A 19753-nucleotide genomic window follows, 5' to 3' on the forward strand; every position below is an offset into this window, starting at 1 on the left:
TGTGTGTGTGTGTGTGTGTGTGTGAACACAGTGCACAGCAGTCAGTCTCCTGGCCATGCAGTTAACTCCTGCTGTTCTGTGCTGAGCTTTTTACCCTCTTGACTTGCATTGACATTTTTATTAGTCAGAAAAGTTTTCTAAGCTGCATTAAATTGGTGGACCACTGAAAGTCCATAAGGCCTAACTTCCCTTTGTATTTTTTGGGTGTAAAATACGCAAGTCTTCCAAATCCTCCTCTCCTCTCAAGCTTTACAAGCTCTGCAGTGCCCTCTGGAAGGACAGAGGCGGTCACACAGAGAGACAGAGCTTCCTGGCCACGTGAAACCTCCAAGTCCTGGGTTGTGTGCTGCTCCAAAGTTATTCCTGTCCTTTCTTAGCACGCCGCTTTCCCTCTTTCCCCTAGATCTCTCCTTGTCTCTCCAGTAGATATAGGAGGGTAACTAAGCTAGTGATGCATTTACCCAGCTTATAAATTTTGCTTTTTGAGAAGAGGTACCTAGATGGTTTAGGAAAGAAAAAGCAACTATTCTTGTCTTCAGAACAGTGAACTAGGAGAACAGATGTGGCTTGTACACATTTCTCCATGTTAAATATTATAGCTAAGTAGTTGCAGGAACAGAGTGCCTGAGTCCGGAACCTTCTGGAATCGATGGCTCTGCAGCTGGACCTTAAAGGTAGGCAAGATTTTGTCAGGATTATGTAGACATTCCAATGGCCTGAGCAAAGCCATGGCAGCTGCAGTAGGCTGGGGGGCCATGGTCACACGCAGTGAAGCTTTGGGGCACTGCCCATCCCTCATCCTGGGGGGGCAGAAGGCGGGTTTCGTTTTGCTCAGGGTGAGATAGGTACTGAGTTCTGAGAGTGCTCTCTCACTGAAGTGCTCAGGTCCTTGTCCCATGAATGGAGGAAGCTGCACAACAGAAGCAGCTAGACACTCCTCAAATGGGTGCCTAGCTGCTATTGTATTCCCCTTTAATACATGAAGATGAATGAGTGGCACGCTTGGCACGTGAAACTGGGCTATTTGGGTTCAGAACCCACAATTCTCTCTGAACTTTGCTTCTTAGAAAGGTAGGTGGGTGCTGCATTCCGAGAGCATGAGTGCCTCAGAGCGGTATGGCTAAGCTGGCGGGGTCCGCAGTGGGGCTTTAAGTCATCCTTTGGAAAGATAAGGAGCTGTGTGGCGTCCAGCATGGTATTCAGTGTTCCATAAAACACTTGAGTGAGGTGAAATATGGTCATCATCACCAAGGATGACCACCGGCATTTAAAGCTCACCCGAGGCCAGGCTTGAGTTTAGTAAGCTAATTGTTCATGCCTTTGTTTGGGGCTTTGAATTTGCTTGACCATAGGCAGCCTAGCTATAGGCCTTAGACCTCTAAGTGAAGTATTCATAGGTCTCTGTAATAGCTCTGCCCAATAACAGCTTTACAGGGGAAACAGAAGACCACAGCGATTTCCACCATGTGCTTGAAGTTTACAGACTGGTTCGTGTGTGTGTGTGTGTGTGTGTGTGTGTGTGTGTGTGTGTGTGTATGCGCGCGCGCCCGGGCTTGGGTGTATGCACACACACCATGACACATGGGAAAGTTGGAGAATGACTTGTGGGAGTTGGTTCTCTCCTTCTACAACGTCGTCCAAGGGATCAAACTTGAGTTGTCAGCTTGACGGCAAGGGCCTTGACCCACTGGTCAAAGTCCCATACCATAGCTCAGGCTGGACTGGAAAGGCCCAGATGGGTCTGGAATTTGTTGTAGTTCGTATGCTTCACCTACTGAGTTTCGGCCAGGCTGTTGTGACATTTTATTTCAGGGACTTGAGTATGTATGTGTACTGAGGTGTCCTGAAGCCAGTCCTCATGGATGCACAAGGAGGACTTCTTGGAGCAATGGAAAGTTTACAGTGAAAAATAATTGGCGTTGTTCATGAAGTAGTGCTAAGAGTTAAAAAGTGAGAGCTCATGTTATATACCAGCCATGTAATTCATGGCAGACCTAAGAGGTGCCCGAGGCTGTACCAGCAGCCCGCCACTCACTGGCTACCCTTTCTCCTGTATAACTCGGCCTCTACTCCCAGGCCCTGGCCTTATGCTTTATTGGCTGGTCTTGTTAGACCTTTCTGGTGGCTTGGATTAAAGCAGTGAAATGTAAGAAGGGTGCTGCAGGGCCATTAATAGGATCTGCAGCTGTCAATCTTGGAGGGGAGCCTGGCCAAAGCTCAGAGCAGCCCTGCTCCTGCCTTATTTCCAGCCTTCTGTGAGACAGCCTCACTGTGCTTTTGAGCATTTCCCCCTCAGATTTCAAATTTTTGTTTAGTGCCTTCCCTGAGGGTGACCTCAGGACAAATTGACTCAAACCAGGAAAGGCTCAGAAAAAGTTGTGGCCTCTTGTTCCTTGCACTGTATCCCGAGTCTCAGTGTTGCACCAGCATCTAAACTGAGCTTCAGATCTACTGGTCACGCCTGGTGATCCTTGTTTGAGTTACTAGTAATAGCCAGAGTTGCAGCATCCTGGTGAAAAAAGCCCCGGGCTCCCAGCACGGACAGTCAGCTGCCTCTGCAGCGCAGTGTCTTGCTAGCCTTTCTCTGCCATGGGAGGGGTGGCCGTGGAGGTCACAGTGAGTGCAGTGAGCAAGTAGCTTCAGGGCAGAGCTTGGCCTGACTGTAGATATGGAGGTTTCAGGGCAGAGCTTGGCCTGACTGTAGATATGGAGGTTTCAGGGCAGAGCTTGGCCTGACTGTAGATATGGAGGCTGCTTATTTCACGGCTAGTTTAGAGACAGTTCATTTTGTTTTTGTTTGCAGTGAAGCCAGGTGTATCTTTCAGGAGAATGCAGGTGCCACAAAGGGTTATGACTCCCTCCTGGGGTGCCAGGGCAGCCTGCAGGAATAGGAAGAGCAGACAGGTTGCAAGGGACTACAGCACGTGGTCACAGCAGCTGCTCGTCCAGCCCCTGAAGAGGCAAAGCTGCTTGGAATCTGGAGCACAGTAAGGCATGTGGGTTAGCATCAGCATCTGCCCGACTACACGTTGTTCACTTCGCCCGCGGAAGCCTTTCTGCATACTTCCTGTCCTGGGTGGCAGAGCTCTCTTTTGGTCTTCATAACTCCAGATGTGGATGATAAATTCTTTGGATGGGAGGAAACTCATGAGTACTCATCACAGATGAGCCTGAAGTATAGAGGTGCCCATCAGCTGTTTCATGATCCTCTTATGCCTTCTCCACCTGTTAGGTCAGAAGACAACTTGCAAGAGGCAGCTCTCGCTTTCCACTACGTGGGTCCTGGGGTTTGAACTGAGATTTTCAGGCTTGGCAGCAGGCCTGACTCTCTGAGCTATGTAGCCAGCCCATTATAGTTTACCTACGTGTGCATTACAGCCTCTATGTACTTGCATTTTCTTGCTTATCCTAGTGTGCCTTTCCGACAGTGGCTTACTGAAGCCTGAAGGATATTTTAGGGCATGGGGCATTGGATTCTGACGTGTGTCTTCCCTCACTTCTCCTCTGGAGTTGTGTGTAGGAAAGATCATCTGTTGTCTAGCTACTTGTGTTCTTCCTGCCTCTCCCAGTCCTCCAGGGTGTTTGCAGGGTGATCTCAAGCATTTCTAAGGCTTTAATGGCTGAAAGGTTGATAAAAATGTGTCCGAGGCTTCTTGTCTCTAACTCTGCAGCTCTGGTTACAGCATCACAGAAAGAGCTGGACTCTGGAACCCTTCTCAGATATGGGAGCAGGTGATAAAGCTGACGCTAGAACAGGGGAATGTCCGATGCCCCTGCCTTTCAAAGTTGTGTATCCCACAGGCTGTGTGTGTCTGTGTGTTGCCGAGGACAATCATGAACATGGCCCTGCAGAAAATCATAAATTTATTGAAAGCATTATGAGATCTCTGTGTGTGTGTGTGTATGTGTTTCTCTAACATGAACTTTGTAAACGATAATATTATCTTGTGATGCCAAAGGGTTGTTATTGACTAGCCTCGAGACCTCAGGTGGAACAGTTATGGAAATCAAGCCAGTATGCAATCATAACAGGAGATTAATTGCTGGTCCTGGGCCAGGTGGATTAAGTGACAGGGTCTCAGGCAGAATACACTGTGCTTTCTAAAACCAAGCATCTGTACAGAATGGATAAATCCTAAGTTTTTTTTTTTTAATTGTTTTCATCATTGTCTCAGGCTGCACAGTTATTTCATTTGAAATTTGAGATTATTTTGTGTGAGTGTACCTTCCTATGTTATGACTAAGAGTGTGGTTGGAAGTGAGGAGAGCCTTTGGCAGTCAGTTCTCTCTGTCCACCATGTGGGTCCTGGGTGTTGAACTCAGGTTCTCAATCTTGACAGGGACCCTTTTTCTTGCTGAGCATTCTGTGAATTCAACCTTCCATCACTCACTCCTTGCTTCTTTCTCCTAAAGATGGTCTGACTTGTTAATACTTACACATTTGAAATCATGACCACATGGGAGTAGCAAACAGAAAAGAAGCTGTCTCTAGACAGTTACCCCAAGAACACTGTGGGATAGTCACGTGTTAGCTTATGCGATCTGAGTGGTGGTGGCAGGTCAAGGAAGCCAGGTGGGAAGGGAAGGACAAGCCCTGAGAGGGGAGCCTACATTAGAGAAGAGTCAGTCATTGGTACTTGGACCTGGATGGGATTGGTTGGTTAGCTGGGAGGAGAGGGAACTCATGGGGAGTGGGAAGCCAAATTCAGGAGGGACAGTGACACAGGGAACTTCAATTTGGCCTGGGTTGAGGTCTTAGAAAATTATGCTCAGGCTGGCTCCATGGCATAGCAGCTTAAAGGTGCTTTCTGCCAAGCCTGATGACATGAGTTTGATTCCTAGCACCCACATAGTGGAAGGAGAGAATCAATTTCATACAAGTTATCCTCTGATCTTCAAGCCTGCGTGTGCCCCCTTCCAATAAATATATAAATGCAATAAAATTTCAAAAACAAAGTTATGCTCATATACCATATCATTTGAAAGGTAGGGGAGATGTGAAGTTGATCTAGAGCTACTTGGTGTCAAGAGAAGGCACTGAGGACTACAGAGACAGGTGACTCTCCAAATGCTGTAAGCACAGAACCAAACAACAGAGAGGATTTCCTGTCCTCACTGCCACGGCATTGAAAGAGAAGACTTAGAAACCCACGCTTGAATGAACAAGACCCCCCGGGCTAAGCACGGTGCAAGTGAAATTTGCCTGCTTAGGTTGAACCCCATAAATAATAGAAGAGTTTGAGATAGTTCCAGTGTGGAAGTGTTTCCATACTACATTGATCTGAAAATGGTCAGGAGGATATTCCACTTGGGTTCTTAATAATTCTTTTCCTCCTCCTCCTCCTCCTCCTCCTCCTCTTCCTTCCCACCTCCTCCTCCCCCTCTCCACCTCCTCCTCCTCCTCCTCCTCTTCCTCCTCTACCACCTCCTGTTTTTCCTTCTCTTCCAACTCCTCCTCCACTTCCTTCTCCACCACCTTCTTCTATTCCTCCCTTTTTAATAGAGTCAAGACTCCATTATTGTTGCAGCAACTGGTTGTGTCTAGTCTCATGTGCTGTGTCTAGTCTCATGTTCTTGCTGAATGGCTGGGTGGATCTCTGACAAGCAGAGTACAGAAAAAGATGTGAGAGATGGAATGAGGAGAATCGGACCTCCTAGGCTGTATGCTGTGCACTCAATTCCAAAATAACTCCCTCTACTCTGGGAAGAGCTCAGACCTTTCGGCCAACATTTATTGAACACGTGACGTAATCAGACACAGTCAGCCCCGAGCCTGCTTGCCTGCCAGGCTCCTGAGCTTAGACACAGTCAGCCCCAAGCCTGCTTGCCTGCCAGGCTCCTCAGCTGAGTCTGGCTCTCTGCTGTGAGGGAGGAAAGAGAAATCAGTAGAGGTCCTGCTCTTAGGGTGGCCTGTTGTCTGTAGTGAGACATTCAGTTTATGTGAGAGGTAAAACATTTCACTCTGAAGTAGACTGTTGAAGGCTGAGCACATGTCTGTCCTTAAGCTCTGTTCTTGAAAGTTGTAGACTTCCTACTAAAAGCAGCCTGACCTTTGGCTTTTGTGACTCTTAAACCTGCAGACTGTTGGAGATGGGTTAGTTGGGAAACTGTTAGTTTTCCATGAGGGGGGAGTGAGCATGTGCTCTTGACTCTCACTGTTGTTAGTTGGTGTGTTTTTGTTTTTGTTTTTTCTTTACACTATGTCAGAGCTGGGCACTGTGTCTCTCCTTTATACACCATGTCATAGAGCTGGACATGGTATCTCGGAGCCTGTAGTCTCAGTTGCTCAATAGTCTGAGGAGACAGGCGAGCCCTGTGATTTAATCATTAATTATCAGCCAACCAGTAATAAATAACTTCACTTCTTCTTTTCTCAGTTTGGTGCTTGCCCTACTGTCCTGTTGTCCTTGAGTTTTCCTATGGCCATGTTGTGTGAGATCAGTGCTCTGCTCTCCAGTATATAGAGGAAGGAGTGAGGGTCTGGGCCACATTCAGTGATTGCCCTTCCCTCCCAGACAAAAGGTCCTGTCTGTTAATTCTGATTCCTGAATAATTAAGGAAGATGGATTCTAGAGGTCAGATATAGACAAGACCTTTATTGTTTTTCTTCGACTCACATTGTGAAAACATTGAAATATACTCCAAGTGGTGAGAATGTCATAACCTGCACATAACTTTCACCTGACGTGATTACAGTTGCTTGTTCTTAGAATGCTTCCTAGTGCAGGGCTTCACTCTGTTCAGGTGGACAACCTTGGGGCCAAGAGTGCTCTCAGGTGAGGACTCCCTCTTCACCTTGCAAACAGAACCAGACACTTCCTTTCCACCCTGGTGGCAGCGGCTAGGGGAGCTGAATTTATATGTTTCAGGTTTAAAATGTTAAGGGCTTAGGAGCTAGCTCAGGAGGGCGAGCATGAGGGTCTGACCTTGGTCCCTTGGACCCACATAAAAAACTCTGGATGTAGTGTCACATACTTGTAATCTCAGTGGTGGGTAGTGGGAGACAGGTGGATGGCTATGACTCATTGGCCAGCCAGCCTAACCTACTTGATGAACTTCAGGCCAGTGAGATTCTTTTGTCTTCAGAGAAAGGTGGCCAGCACCTGCTGTGAAGAGACACTGTGATCATGGTGATTTTTATAAAGGAAAGCCTTTTAGTACAGTTTAGAGGTTCAGTCTGTGATCACCATGGCAGGAAGCATGGCAGCACTTGGGCAGACATGGTGCTGGAGAAGGAGCTGAGAGTTCTACATGTGGAGTCCAGGCAGTGGGAGCAGAGAGACACTGGGCTTGGCTCGAGCATTTGAGGTTTCAAATGCTCACTCCCAGTGATACACTTTTCCCAACAAGACCACACCTCCTAATAGCTCACTCCCAGTTGACCAAGTATTAAAATCTATGAACCTGTGAGGGCCATTACAATTCAAGCTACCACAGTGCCTAAGGAATAATAATACCTGAGATTTTCGTCTGACCTCCACACATTTACAGCCACACATACCAAGTCTTTTCAGGCATTAAGAATTTTCCTAAGATCTTTTCTTAATTTTGGAAAATGTGTGTGTGTGTAGGTGGGTGGTGTGTGTGTGTGGGAATGGGGGTGTGTGTGCACATGAGTATAGGGGTGGGTATATATCCAGAGACAGTGAGACTTTAGGTGTCTTTCTCTGTCATAGTCTCCTTATGGTCTTAATTCTCAATTCAGTATGCTTGTAAAGTTTCATAGTGCAGACACATGATGTCCAAGATGAAAAGTTGGTTTCTCTGAGTTGCACACTGTACACAGCCAATGCATTGGAGGTTTGCTTTGAAACTAGAGTCATTGCATCGCATGTTGTGCGGCTTTAACTCTGCGACCCAGGCTTATCGCCATGCTAGATATCTGTCAGTCTGAAATGTTTCTTCTAGTAGCTGCATCCTATATTTAATAGTGAAACACTATTATTTGTTCTGTTAGACATACACACGTGTATATGTATTTAATTAAAATTTTATTTTACTTTTTTGTGTGTACATACACAAGCATGCATATATGTGTGTAGTGTAGGCACAAGTGTTGTGGTCAGAGGACGCTTGTGGAAGCCAAATTTTCCTCTTTCCACTGTGTGCGTCCTAGGGGTGGAACTCAGATTGCCAGCCTTTTAATCATTTTAAGGAAAGGGGTTAATTAAAACATAACAGAACAAGCACCAGAGAGATAGCTCAGTGGGTAAAGGTACTTGCTGCCCAGGCAGACCTTCAAACCATGGGGGAGCCAAGAGGAGTCCTGGTGAGGTTCCAGTGTAGAGCAGCAGAAGCCTGAGGCCTCAACCACACCAACAAGTCATTGCCATGAACATTGCAAATGAAGAAGTGTAGACAATAGGGTATACTGTGGTGACACACTAAATGCTTCCACAACGATTTTTTTTTCTCTGTTGTGGAAGAAGTTGCAAGGGTGGAGGGTGTATATGAGGGAACGGGGAGATGTGTGGGATTGGAGTTCATCGTGTGAAAGACACAAAGAACCAGTAAAAAAGTAAGTAAAGTAAGTAAAAACACACACACACACACACACAGGCATCACTTCTGCCCTTCCCTGTCCTCCCTCTAACTCCTCTCAGGGGCCCTTCCTCCACATTTATTATTATGCATGCTGGAAGGAGTGGCACGTGTATGGAGGAGTGGGGTCGGCTCTCTTCTTCTGTCTTTATGGGGTGCAAGGATCAAACTCGGATCCCCAGGCTTGAGCAGCCGGTAGCTTCCATACTTCGTTTGAAAGGTGCAAGCATGATGGCTCCTGTATGAGAACCTGCGCTAGGTCTGCATCCTAATTCTAGTTCTGCCATCAAATGCTACCAGGATGCTTTGGTCCTCTGACTAGGAACCGCAAGTGGTCTCAAGGCTCATAAGTACTGTGGCTGGAGCTCGCCTGTGCATCCCACTCTGCAGTCTACACTAACTGTCAATGCTGGCCCTGAGAGTTCATGATAGACCTAAGACGTGAGTTCTACTCATGTCTAAATGTGGTTGACAGTTTAAATCAGCAGAAGTGTTAGAACACTTCTGATCATATATCTGTATTAGAATTCCTAATATATGTCCTCATGAAACAAACAGTCCAGTGCTCTGTAAATACTCAATACAATTAGAGGATATATGCAAGACAGAGTAACTTCAAAAATAACATATTTAAAAATAAGTATACAACCCAGTGTGCTAGTTCAGTGACCCCACTAATCTAGCTTGTAAAGGCAGCGTCCAGTGGATGGCACTTCTGACCAGGAGAAAAGGGTCCATTATGGTGACACGCTCCTGAGGTTCCCTCAGGGTTATGTTCACATTGTTTCATAACTATGGCGTTCAGAGAGATGGCTTATAGGGTAAGATGCTTGCTGTGCAACCATGAGGACCAGAGGTCAGGACCCTAGAATCCATGTAAAGCTAGATACACTATGATTCCTACAGCAAGATAGGAGGCAGAGGCAGGAGAATACCAGCGTCTGAAGAGCTCACCAATTTGGAGTTCTCAGGTGAGACTCAAACAAGATAGAAGAGATGCTATGGCATGCATGTGACTGTTCCCACACACACCTGCGCGCGTGCGCACACACACACAGACACACACACATACACACACACACAGACACACATACACACACACACACACACAGAGAGAGAGAGAGAGAGAGAGAGAGAGAGAGAGAGAGAGAGAGAGAGAGAGAGAGAGAGAGAAGCACTTTATAAACTGAAGCTTGTAATTTGGCCTGTCCACCCTAAGAATTTTTTATGAAAAAATAGTCCCCTGAACTGCAGGCATCAGCAACCTAGCTGGCAGCACTCAAAAGTTGCGCTTTATCTAAACTCAAAGGCTCTAGACCCAGGGTGCTATCGTGGAGGTGGGCTAGGTCTACTTTGGGAGAAACACAACCCACATAGAACAAGACGAAGAAGCAGGATGCTCAATTGTCAGAAATGTACTTAACAGAACTCAGGACAATGCCAGCTGTAGGCAAGAACGTGGACAAACTGGAACCCAGACACTGTCGGTGGGACTGTAACAGGACTTGGTCTCATAATTCATTATTAACCATGAGAGAAATTCTGTCCCAGATGTTCTACTCCTAAGAAAACAAGAGAACAGAAAAGCATCTACACAAAACACAAATATTCAAAACAGCTGTTCATACAGTCGCTCATCCAGCCACACATCCAACTGATGGCCACATAAACAAAATGGCATAACAGCTATTCATACAGTCACTCATCCAGCCACACATCCAACTGATGGCCAGATAAACAAAATGGCATATCTCTGCAACGAGTATTTGAGAATAACAGAATTAAATATACTGGGCTATACCACAATATGAGTAAGACAATGTGAAAATAGCACCTTCCAGTGAAATGAGCTGGATACAAAAGGACATGTGTTGTATGACAATTATGAACTATCTAGGAGAGCAACAGAAGAGTACTTAGGGATGGAAAGGTGGCTAATGGCTGCCGCTGCAAGGCATTAAGATGGGGCATGGCTGCTGATGACTAAGAAGTTCCTCCTCAGAGGACAAAGATTTTAAACTTAGGTAATGGTAGCCCAGTAGTTGGCTCAGTGAGTAGAGGGATTTGTAGCCACGCCTGCTGACCTGTGTTCAATTCCCCAGGATTCACATAGTAGAAGCAAAGAATGGAGTCCTGCAAGTTGTCCTCTGACCTCCATATGCAGGCTGTGGCATGTGTATACAAAGATACACACACACACACACACAATCTAGTTAATTTTAATTAAATAGTGATGTTGGTTATAGAACTGTGAATATGCAAAAAAATGAGCTGTATATTATATAAAAGAGTAGATTTTTATAAGTGAATTTCAGTAAGGCAGTTAAGACTATCATCATCATGAGTTATTGACCTGGTATTCCAAGTGGATTCAAGACAAAAGAAGGCACTTAACAACAAAAACCCTGAAGCAACAATAAAGGCAGCCAGTGATTAGCAGTGCTGTAGTAAGTCCCATATGTTTTCTATTATAGTCTTGACAAATGTACTCTGCCCTGAGAGGAGCTACAGGGAGGACAGGAAGGACGGAAGTGATGTCTTTCTCTCTCTGTATGTATGTATGTACTATATTTTTTTTGGTTCTTTGTGTCTTTCACACCATGAATTCTAATCCCACACATCTCCCCGTCCCCTCATATACACCCTCCACCCTTGCAACTTCTTCCACAACAGAGGAAAAAAAAAATCGTTGTGGAAGCATTTAGTGTGTCACCACAGTATACCCTATTGTCTACACTTCTTCGTTTGCAATGTTCATGGCAATGACTTGTTGGTGTGGTCGAGGCCTCAGGCTTCTGCTGCTCTATACTGGAACCTCACCAGGACTCCTTTTGGGTATCCTTTTGTTGCATTGTGTCCTGGAGGTCCTGCAACTTTGAACTGTAGGATTAGCTCCTTCATGCACTCCAGCAGTTCACGTATTGGGTAGATGTGGGAGTGGGCCATGCCCTCCGGGCCAGTTTTTCTTCCTGCCATAGCCACCATAGGGGAGAGGGGAGGGGTCATCTCTCCCTGGACCATGGGCTCACCTGTGCTCCGCCCCCCGCCCCCCAGCTTTACTGTGAGGCCCAGTTGAGGTAGAGAGCCTGCTCTCTGGAGTGCTGCAGCTAATGAGGGGGCAGGCCCATCCACACCACCGCACAGGAGACGAGTGGCAGAGCCAACTCTCCCATGCCCATATCCTCAGTCTGGCTTACCCTGCAGTGTGCACCTGCTTCTTCCCGAGTACTGCAGCTGGCAATCCTGCTGACAAGGCCCCAGGGCCTGCTCTTCCCTGATGCCTAGGAACTTGTACAACTCTTAGACATCAGACTGTCCCCAGGTGGCAGCCCAGACTAGGGATGTCTGCCTGGCGTTTGGTGACAACAGACCCTTGCTGCTACAAGACCACATACCCAGACATGGCCCCAAGTGGCAGCACAGGCCAGGACCCCACCACGGTCTCAGGAGGGATCACCAGCAGTTGACATCAGGCTGTTCCGCATTCCTAGCTGCCCTGGTGTCTCCAGCTCCACCTCTCTTCATTGCTCCCGCATCCTTCTCCTTCTCTTTCTCTTCTATTTCCCTACCACTTACTTGCTCATATTAGTGGCACCAGGGGTGTCTGGGTGTCTGGGGTGGTCTCAGGAGTGCTGTGCCCTGCTTGTGCATTATGGTAGCAAGCAGAGGTCACCTTGGTCATGGTCTGACTCCCCAGGCCTGTGTGGCATCCAACTGGTGGTTGTGCCAGTCTAGCTTCCTGTCCAGGCCCGTTTGGTGCTCATCTCAGACTTGCTCTTTGACTGGCTTGCCCAAGTGGCCCCACGTGGCCCCACGTGAGCGTTGTCTGTGGCCCAGGGCCCTCAGTCCTTGGAGGGTTCTGCTAGTCTCTGGCTTGCTCTTGCTCCTGGGAGCCATTGGGCCTGCGTGGCACCAGACTGGTGGTTGTCTCAGGATAGCTTTTTTCAAGGAATGTTAAGCTACTAATCATTCATATATTCAAAGGTCAGAACACTGAGCATAGACATAGTCTATCTCCTTTCTGCCACCTACTAATGTACTTGTGACACAGCAGCCACACCTGCAATGCTTCTAGGGTCAGGGATGTATGAACAGGGGTATGTAAGTCAGGAAGTGCTCATTCGTGTTTAACTTGATTTTGTTTTTTTTGTTTGTTTGTTTTTGTTTTTTGGTTTTTTTTTTTTTGAGGCAGGGTTTTTCTGTGTAGCCCTGGCTGTCCTGGAACTCACTCTGTAGACCAGGCTGGCCTCAAACTCAGAAATCCACCTGCCTCTGCCTCCCAAGTGCTGGGATTAAAGGCACGCGCCACCACTGCCCTGCTTAACTTGATTTTGAATCCAAGGGAAGGATGTTTTTCCAAGGGAACAAAGAAAGTCATTCACTTACTCAACAGATTAGGTTCTAGGCAGTGAGTAATTAGGCAAAAATTTCTGTTGTCATGGAGCTTGTGTTCTGCTTTGGGAGAAAGAATCAATTTGCAAGCCACCTGAATACAATTCGCAGAATTTTGGAAAACATGAGTGACTACCAAGAGCGCAGTGCACAGCGGGAAGCTTTTGAACCCCGTGAGTGGGCGTGGGAGGGCGGGAGGCTTTTGAACCCCCGTGAGTGGGCATGGGAGGGTGCGGACCCCATGAGCTCTATCTAGCTCTGTGCTGCCTCTTGGGACTTGATCTGTACAGAGGTGTGTCCCTTCACCCACAGCTCCAGTTCCTGACCCATCAGGTCTGCTGCCTCCTTCAGCAGCCAGAGTCTCCCCATGGTTCATCACCAGAAAGGTTAGAGAATTCTTTTAAGCCTAGAGTTAGCTTTTGCCTTAAAAAAAAAAAGTTTTATTGAGATACTCAAAAATTGACCCACATGTACAGTTCGGTTGCTTTCTTACAGATTTGTGTAACTATCATCACACTCCCATTTTAGGACATCCTCCGTTACCCCGATAAGATCCCTCATTGTCGGCCGCCTTCTCCGTCCAGTGGAAGTAAGGAGGCAAACAACGAGCTCTTCCCATGCAGTTTTATTAGGATCCTTGTAATCTTGCTTGTTACATCTTACTTATTACTATTTCTACTTACTCCTATTCCTATTCTTAGTTCTATTCCTACATCTTACTTCTATCCTTACATACTTACTCCTATCTATCATACTCACTCTTCTATATCCCATATTACTCTTCTATCCCATCACCAGCCCCAATTCTACATACTTACTTACTATCTCTACATACTTACTCTTCTAAATCTACATCTTACCTCTAACCCATCACCAGCCCTAATTCTACATACTTACTCCTATCTCCACATACTTACTTACTCTCTCCTCTACTCAGCCCCCAGCCCTTGTGGGTTAAATACTTTCCCTGGTCCCAGTCAGCATCAGCTACATGGCAAAGCACAATAGGCTGCGGGAAAATCATGCCAGCTTGCATCACAAACTAGAGGCACTCAGCTTTTCCAACTAAGGGCTTGTTTATCAATGCTCTCTGCTCTGGCCGGAGACCAGGTGTTCAATATAGGGTGGCAGCTGCGGCTCCCCATGCCTCGTGCCTGTATGCGGTCACTCCTCACCTGAACGTCGGCCTTAGGAAGGCACTGGTGCCTTTCTGTGGCTTGCCTTCCCTGGGAGTGTCTCGTGAGCAGATTTGTCCAGTAGGCAGTCTTTGGTGTCTTGCTTTTTTACCGAGCCTTCTCTTTCCAAGTGCATCTGAGGTGAAGTGTGGCCCTGCTTTCTCCTTTGTTGATAAACAGCATTTCATTATGTGGATACTACAAGTTCCATTTGATCACTTTATTTCTGCCAGCTTCCTAGAGTAGATGGCCAGTGTTTTACATCTGGCTTCTCTTCCTGTGTGATGTGAATGTGCTCTTAAGCACTGCCTAGGTTTGTGCTCCTTCTATAGCCCTAGCTCCTCTATGTAGCCAGTGATTACTGTATTGGACTAGATCACCACAGAATCCTCATTATTGACACTCCCCCATCTCTCCTCGCCCATTTAAGTTTGTAGCCGGCTGTGCTGCAGGGTAGCCAGAGTCTTGGGTGGCTACTGAAAGTTACACTTACTGATAGGGAAACTTCTGGTTCCCATTCACTCTAACTACATCTCTCTCCGTATGTGTGCATGCATGCATGTATATGTATATGTGTCTATGAGCACGTGCACAGACGCAAATGGCAGCTAGGTAGGTATCACCCTTGGGTGCTATCCTTCTTGTCTGCCTTGCTGCCCCCACCCTCTCTTTTGAGACAGGGTCTCTCACTGATGCCCGCCTTTCACCAGTGGAGCTGGCTGGCTGGCTGGCCAGGGCACCCCAGCCTGTCCTGTCTCCCCAGCACTGGGGATACAAGCAAGGGCCACCAAACCCTAGCCAGTGAGTGCTGATGAACCAAGGAAGGCCGTCACACTTGTGTGGCAAGCACTGGGGCTATCACCCTAGCCCCTCCCATGTGCAGCCAGTGACTACTATAGTAGACTAGATCACCACAGAGTACCCCTGATTATTAATAATACATTGTCCTAGGCAGGTCTGACTTACAAACACTGCTTCCTGACTCTGCCTGACACTGATGTCACCTGACCTCTGTCTAGCCTTTTGTGGCTCGTGTCGCCTCCTGTGAAAGGAAGTGGGTTGATGGTGCAATGCCCTAATTCTCTTTCTAGGAGTTACATCTCTGTGGAGGGGGAGGGGCAGGGGCAGCAACTGGCAACAAGCTGTCCCCTAACTGTCTCTGGGTGGGCTTCAGGACAAGGATTAAGAAAGAGCCAGCCCAGCGGTGCTAGGATTACCCTGAATGTCTAGAGACTCCCTAGGTAACTGCTCTGAGGGACAGCTCGGTGAGACTGTCCTCCTGTGTTGTGTGTGTGCGTGTGTGTGTGTCTGTGTGTGTGTCTGTGTGTGTGTGCGTGCATGCGTGTGTCTGTGTGTGCGTGCGTGTGGACCGACTCCCAAACTTACAGTCTTCTTCTTGGCTTTGCCATGTGTTCTTAGCCTTGGGACTGGAGTCGAGCACATTTAAAGTGCTAATTATTTTCTCTTCTAGCTGATATAAGGCTACAGCTGAACAATGGAAGCAAGACTAAGCACTGTGTAGAGATCAGCAGCATGTACTCCGATTCTCAAGGACAGCCACTGTATTCTGTGACAGAATCAGTGTGGAATGAAGAGTGTCTTTAGCCCTGCAGATATCCTGATAAGCATTGGTGCTAAGAAATAGCAGCACACATGTAGACACATCTGTCTACCTGCTGGTATGGGTATGGAAGCCTGGCTCAGTAATCTTGAAAGCAAGCTACAATAGGATGCCAGGCAGCCCCTGGAAATGGACTTTAGATCTCCTGGCTGGGGGAGACTACCATAGCACAACAGTGAAAACTGTATGTGTGGGCTAATAGGATTATCAGTTGTCATTGGATGGCATGGTTTTAGGCAATCTCACTTTTCTCTTTGCATTTTATGTCTTTGTTTCTTCCTTATTTTATTCATCTGAGTGTTTGTGTCTGTGTGTCTCTGTGTGTGCACACACACACATACATGCATGTACATGCTCAAATTCATATGGAGGCCAGAGGTAATTTTTCACTTTTATTTTTTATTATTTATTTGTTTATTCATTTGCTTGTTCTTTTATTATTTATTTATTTATTTATTTATTTATTTCGAGACAGGGTTTTTCTGTATAGCCCTGGCTGTCCTGGAACTCACTGTGTAGACCAGACTGGCCTTGAACTCAGAAATCCACCTGCCTCTGCCTTCCAAGTGCTGGGATTAAAGGTGTGCGCCACCATGGCCTGGCTTACTTTTTTATTTTTTAATAAAAAATAAGATGGAAGTGCCTGCCCATGTGTAGCCCTGACTCTCCTGGAACTTGCTATGTAGACCAAGGTAGTCTCGAACTCACTGAGTCTGCCTGCCTCGGCTAGGATTAAAGGGGTGTGCCACACGCATGCCCAGCTCACCTCGATGCTCTGATGCTTACTGATACTGGAGCTTGCTAGGCTGGCTAGCTGGACAGTAAGATGTGGGGACCCTCCTGTCTCGGCCTTCTCAGTGTGAGGGCTACACCAAACGCCACCACACCTGGGCTTCTCTCTGGGTTCTCAGGATGGACATCGCACTTCAAGTGCTTTACCAACTGAGCCCTCTTCCCAGCCCTAACCCATGCTTTCCTGCTGAGCACGGCAGGTCATTATGGGTTTCTACTGTGTGCCAGGCATATTAATAAAGCTTCCTAGCCCTCATGTGTGCTGTGTAGAGTGGATATATTATTGTAAACTGGTTCTTGGAGATGGATAGCTGACAATGAATGGTGGAGCCTGCTGTCCCCTGTCTCCAAGAGTCTGGGGCTTAGGGAGCCTGTGTGCTTTTTCAGGACCTGGCATTATCAGGGCACCAAAAAGAGTCGGCCGACTTTGGAGGCTATTTGGTGTTGCCCAGGAGGTGTTATGACTTGTCTGAGGTCTGGAGCTACCTGGAGAGAGGTGAGCATGTCTGAGAGCGCCAGGTCTGCCAATGCTGTGATGGTGCATCGCCAAGTGGCCTCAGTGTAGTCAGAAGGCTTGTAAACACCATGGCTCTGCCGAGTCTCTGTGTGGATGTGGACTGTGTTGCCTCAGGAATGAGAGAGCTTGTCCAGTGTGATCCAGCTCTTCTGGTCCTGTGAAGTTTGTGTTATCTGGCCCGGATTTTCTCCTATCGCAGGATCATGGAGCTGTTTTTGAAGCTGTACTGATTGTGCCTGGTGTGTTACAGGAGGCACACTCTTTTTATTCCCTGTAGATACTGGAGTGACCCAAGGGCGTCTGTGTAAAAATAGCACTGTTGCCACTGCTCTAGTGCTGGCTGTGTCAGGATCTGTTTCCTTCCCTGGGTGTTGATGGATTTCACTGTCTGTTATCAGTTTGCATGTGAACTAGTGGCACTCCCTTGGATCCTTCTGTTTTGTGTTCAGCAAGACAGAGCCCCCCTACCTTGTGCTGTCTGTCTTGCTCTTTGTATTTCTGCATATATTCACTAGGCTGTGAAGCCCTTGCTGAAGGGGAAGCCAGGTGTGGAGCTACGCCCTGTAGTCCCAATGCTTTCTCTTTGGCATACCCAAATTGTCAGTGTCACTCTCATGCTTTGGGAACATTTGCAAGTAGCTAAGGGTTACAGCTCACTATGTCTCCCAGCAGACCTGCCAAGTGTCTCATGGAGGGCAGCATATACTGCTTGGATCCCGGATGCCAAAGGGATGGCTCTCATTTCTGAGTGGGCCTGAGCAGTATAGTGTGATAGTTTACTGTGCTGTTCAGAAGAGCACGCAATTTAAACTCAGTAAGTTGTTTAACTTCAGGAATTTTCATGTGTTACCTTGGGACTGTTGTGGCTGTGATAGCTAAAACTGTGGAAAGCACAGTGTGGATAGGAAGGGTAGAGGGCAGCAGCGAGGAGACTTACTGTACTAACTGGAGATTGCTGCCACGGACTCGAGCACGCAGAGGCCCTGACCCTGCTTTACCTCTGTTGTGGTCACATCCAGAGCAGAATTGCTGGATTGTACAGTTCAGTTCTATTTAATTTTCTGAATACATTTCGCACACTGACTCTCACTTCGCACTCCCAACGGCAGTGTGCAGTTCCTATTTCTTTGTGCTGTCACTTCCTGCCTCCCTTGCTCTTCCGTCTCTCCCTCCCTCCCTCTCTCCCCTTTCCTTTGTAGTTGCCGCTAGTGAATGTCAGCTGTTGCTTTTTACCACTGGCTCTGCTCTGTCAGAGCATCTGTCTCTTTGCTGTGCACCTGCGCTTTGAGGTTCTGTAACCCTTTACCTCCTTGTGCTGTACTTGGACCTTCCCCTGACTTCCCTCCTGTTTTAATTTCTCTTGTTTGTGCACACTGAACTTTCAGTAGAGCCTATTCTTTGGCTCTTAATTTGGTGTGTTTATTATTTGGTTCTTTCAAAAAAAAAAGCATCTTTGGAATGTCATTTTCCTTTTCCTAGGCACATTAAGAAGCTATTTGTTTTCACTGTGGCAGTTTCTCACAGATCCTTAGTTTTGACCTTAATAGTGGGGAACTGGGCAGGTGTGTCCCTCATGTTTTCCTTGGGATTACTCACAGCTTGTAGGCTTTAAAGAGACTGAAGAGGTGAAGTGTACCTTGCATTATACTAAGCCTGCATTACCAGCATGACTTAGCATTGTTTAATCTGACCTTGGTCACCTGGCTGAGATAATGGTTTGTCAGGTTTCCGTACTGTAAAATTACCTCCCATCGCTACTGCACTCTTTGGAAGGAAGCCAAACTAAGGAAACTTAAATCCTGTGGTTCAAAAATAAGACCAGTTTTTTGTTTTGTTTGTTGGTTTTAAAGAAAATGCTCATAAGTAGAACTATTTTAAAAATGGGCGATAAAAAGGCCCGGGGGAGTGGCACATGCCTTTATTTTCAGCAGTCAGGATCTATAAGTTTGAGGCCAGCATGGGCTACATGCTAAGTTGCATGGTAGTCCAGGGCATAGACTCTGCGCGCCTCAAAAGAATTATACTCTTTCAAGTACCTAATTCCCCCCAGTGCTGGTTTGGTGTTTCTTGTAAACGGGACGAAAACTCAATATGGAACCTTTTAAAGGTTACATTAGTATTGCAGAATTCTTGCAAAAGGAACTTTTTATTGTATGGCTTAAAGTTGTCGTAGGGTAGCAGTGAGAAAGCTGGTCTTGCGGTAACTGTGCCCCCGCTGCCCTCTAGCTAACGACAGAGAAACTGCAAGGAGGACAACAGTACATATGCAGTTATTCTTTAAACGTTTAGGCAAGGAAGAGTGGGTTTTGTTGTGTTTCCAAAAATTGCACCAAGGTAAAGCAGAGCTTTAACCGATGCAGGCGTGTTGTCAGGCGTTAGCAGTACTGCCCTCACTATGCGCTCATTGGACAGTAGCGCAACCCCAAGAAAAGGATGGTTGCCTGCAACCACGCGCACCCGGCAGCCAGAAAGCTCTAAGTCCGGGTTAGGTTGCGGCGACCACCTCAGGAGGCCTACACCAACCCGCCCGGCGTACAGTGTTTTCTACGACTGCTGCTTCCCATGTCGAATACCCTGTGTGTTTTCCTGAAACTCCCGAGGGGCTTCTTGAAGCCTGCTTGTCTTTACCCATAAGGCCGCGCGCCACAAGTCTGAAAATTTGCATACACGCCTCTCTGGGCGGGGCCGGAGGGAGGCTTAGAGTTGGCTTTTTTT

The 19753-nt window shown here is 47.1% G+C and overlaps 1 protein-coding gene and 2 non-coding genes across 35 annotated transcripts in view; 1 reads left to right on the forward strand and 2 right to left on the reverse strand.

The window, feature by feature from the left end:
• Clasp1 (cytoplasmic linker associated protein 1) overlaps window positions 1–19753 on the forward strand; it is a 234636-nt gene that overhangs the window by 58549 nt on the left and 156334 nt on the right. Inside the window, exon 1 of one of the 33 annotated variants that reach the window (XM_031380300.1) lies at window positions 651–674. The exons of the other annotated variants lie outside the window; for them this stretch is intronic. The gene's annotated coding sequence lies outside the window, so the exon portion shown is untranslated. Of the gene's footprint in view, window positions 1–650; window positions 675–19753 lie in introns of those variants that run through there. 33 annotated transcript variants of the gene reach the window in all.
• Window positions 12492–12623, reverse strand: LOC116072188. Its single transcript, XR_004111349.1, has one exon. It is a non-coding gene; the product is annotated as a small nucleolar RNA SNORA17 (small nucleolar RNA).
• On the reverse strand, window positions 19352–19476 carry LOC116072332. Its single transcript, XR_004111401.1, has one exon. It is a non-coding gene; the product is annotated as a U4atac minor spliceosomal RNA (small nuclear RNA).

This window comes from Mastomys coucha, unplaced genomic scaffold (assembly GCF_008632895.1).
Source record: "Mastomys coucha isolate ucsf_1 unplaced genomic scaffold, UCSF_Mcou_1 pScaffold1, whole genome shotgun sequence".
NCBI classification, from domain to species: Eukaryota; Metazoa; Chordata; class Mammalia; order Rodentia; family Muridae; genus Mastomys; species Mastomys coucha.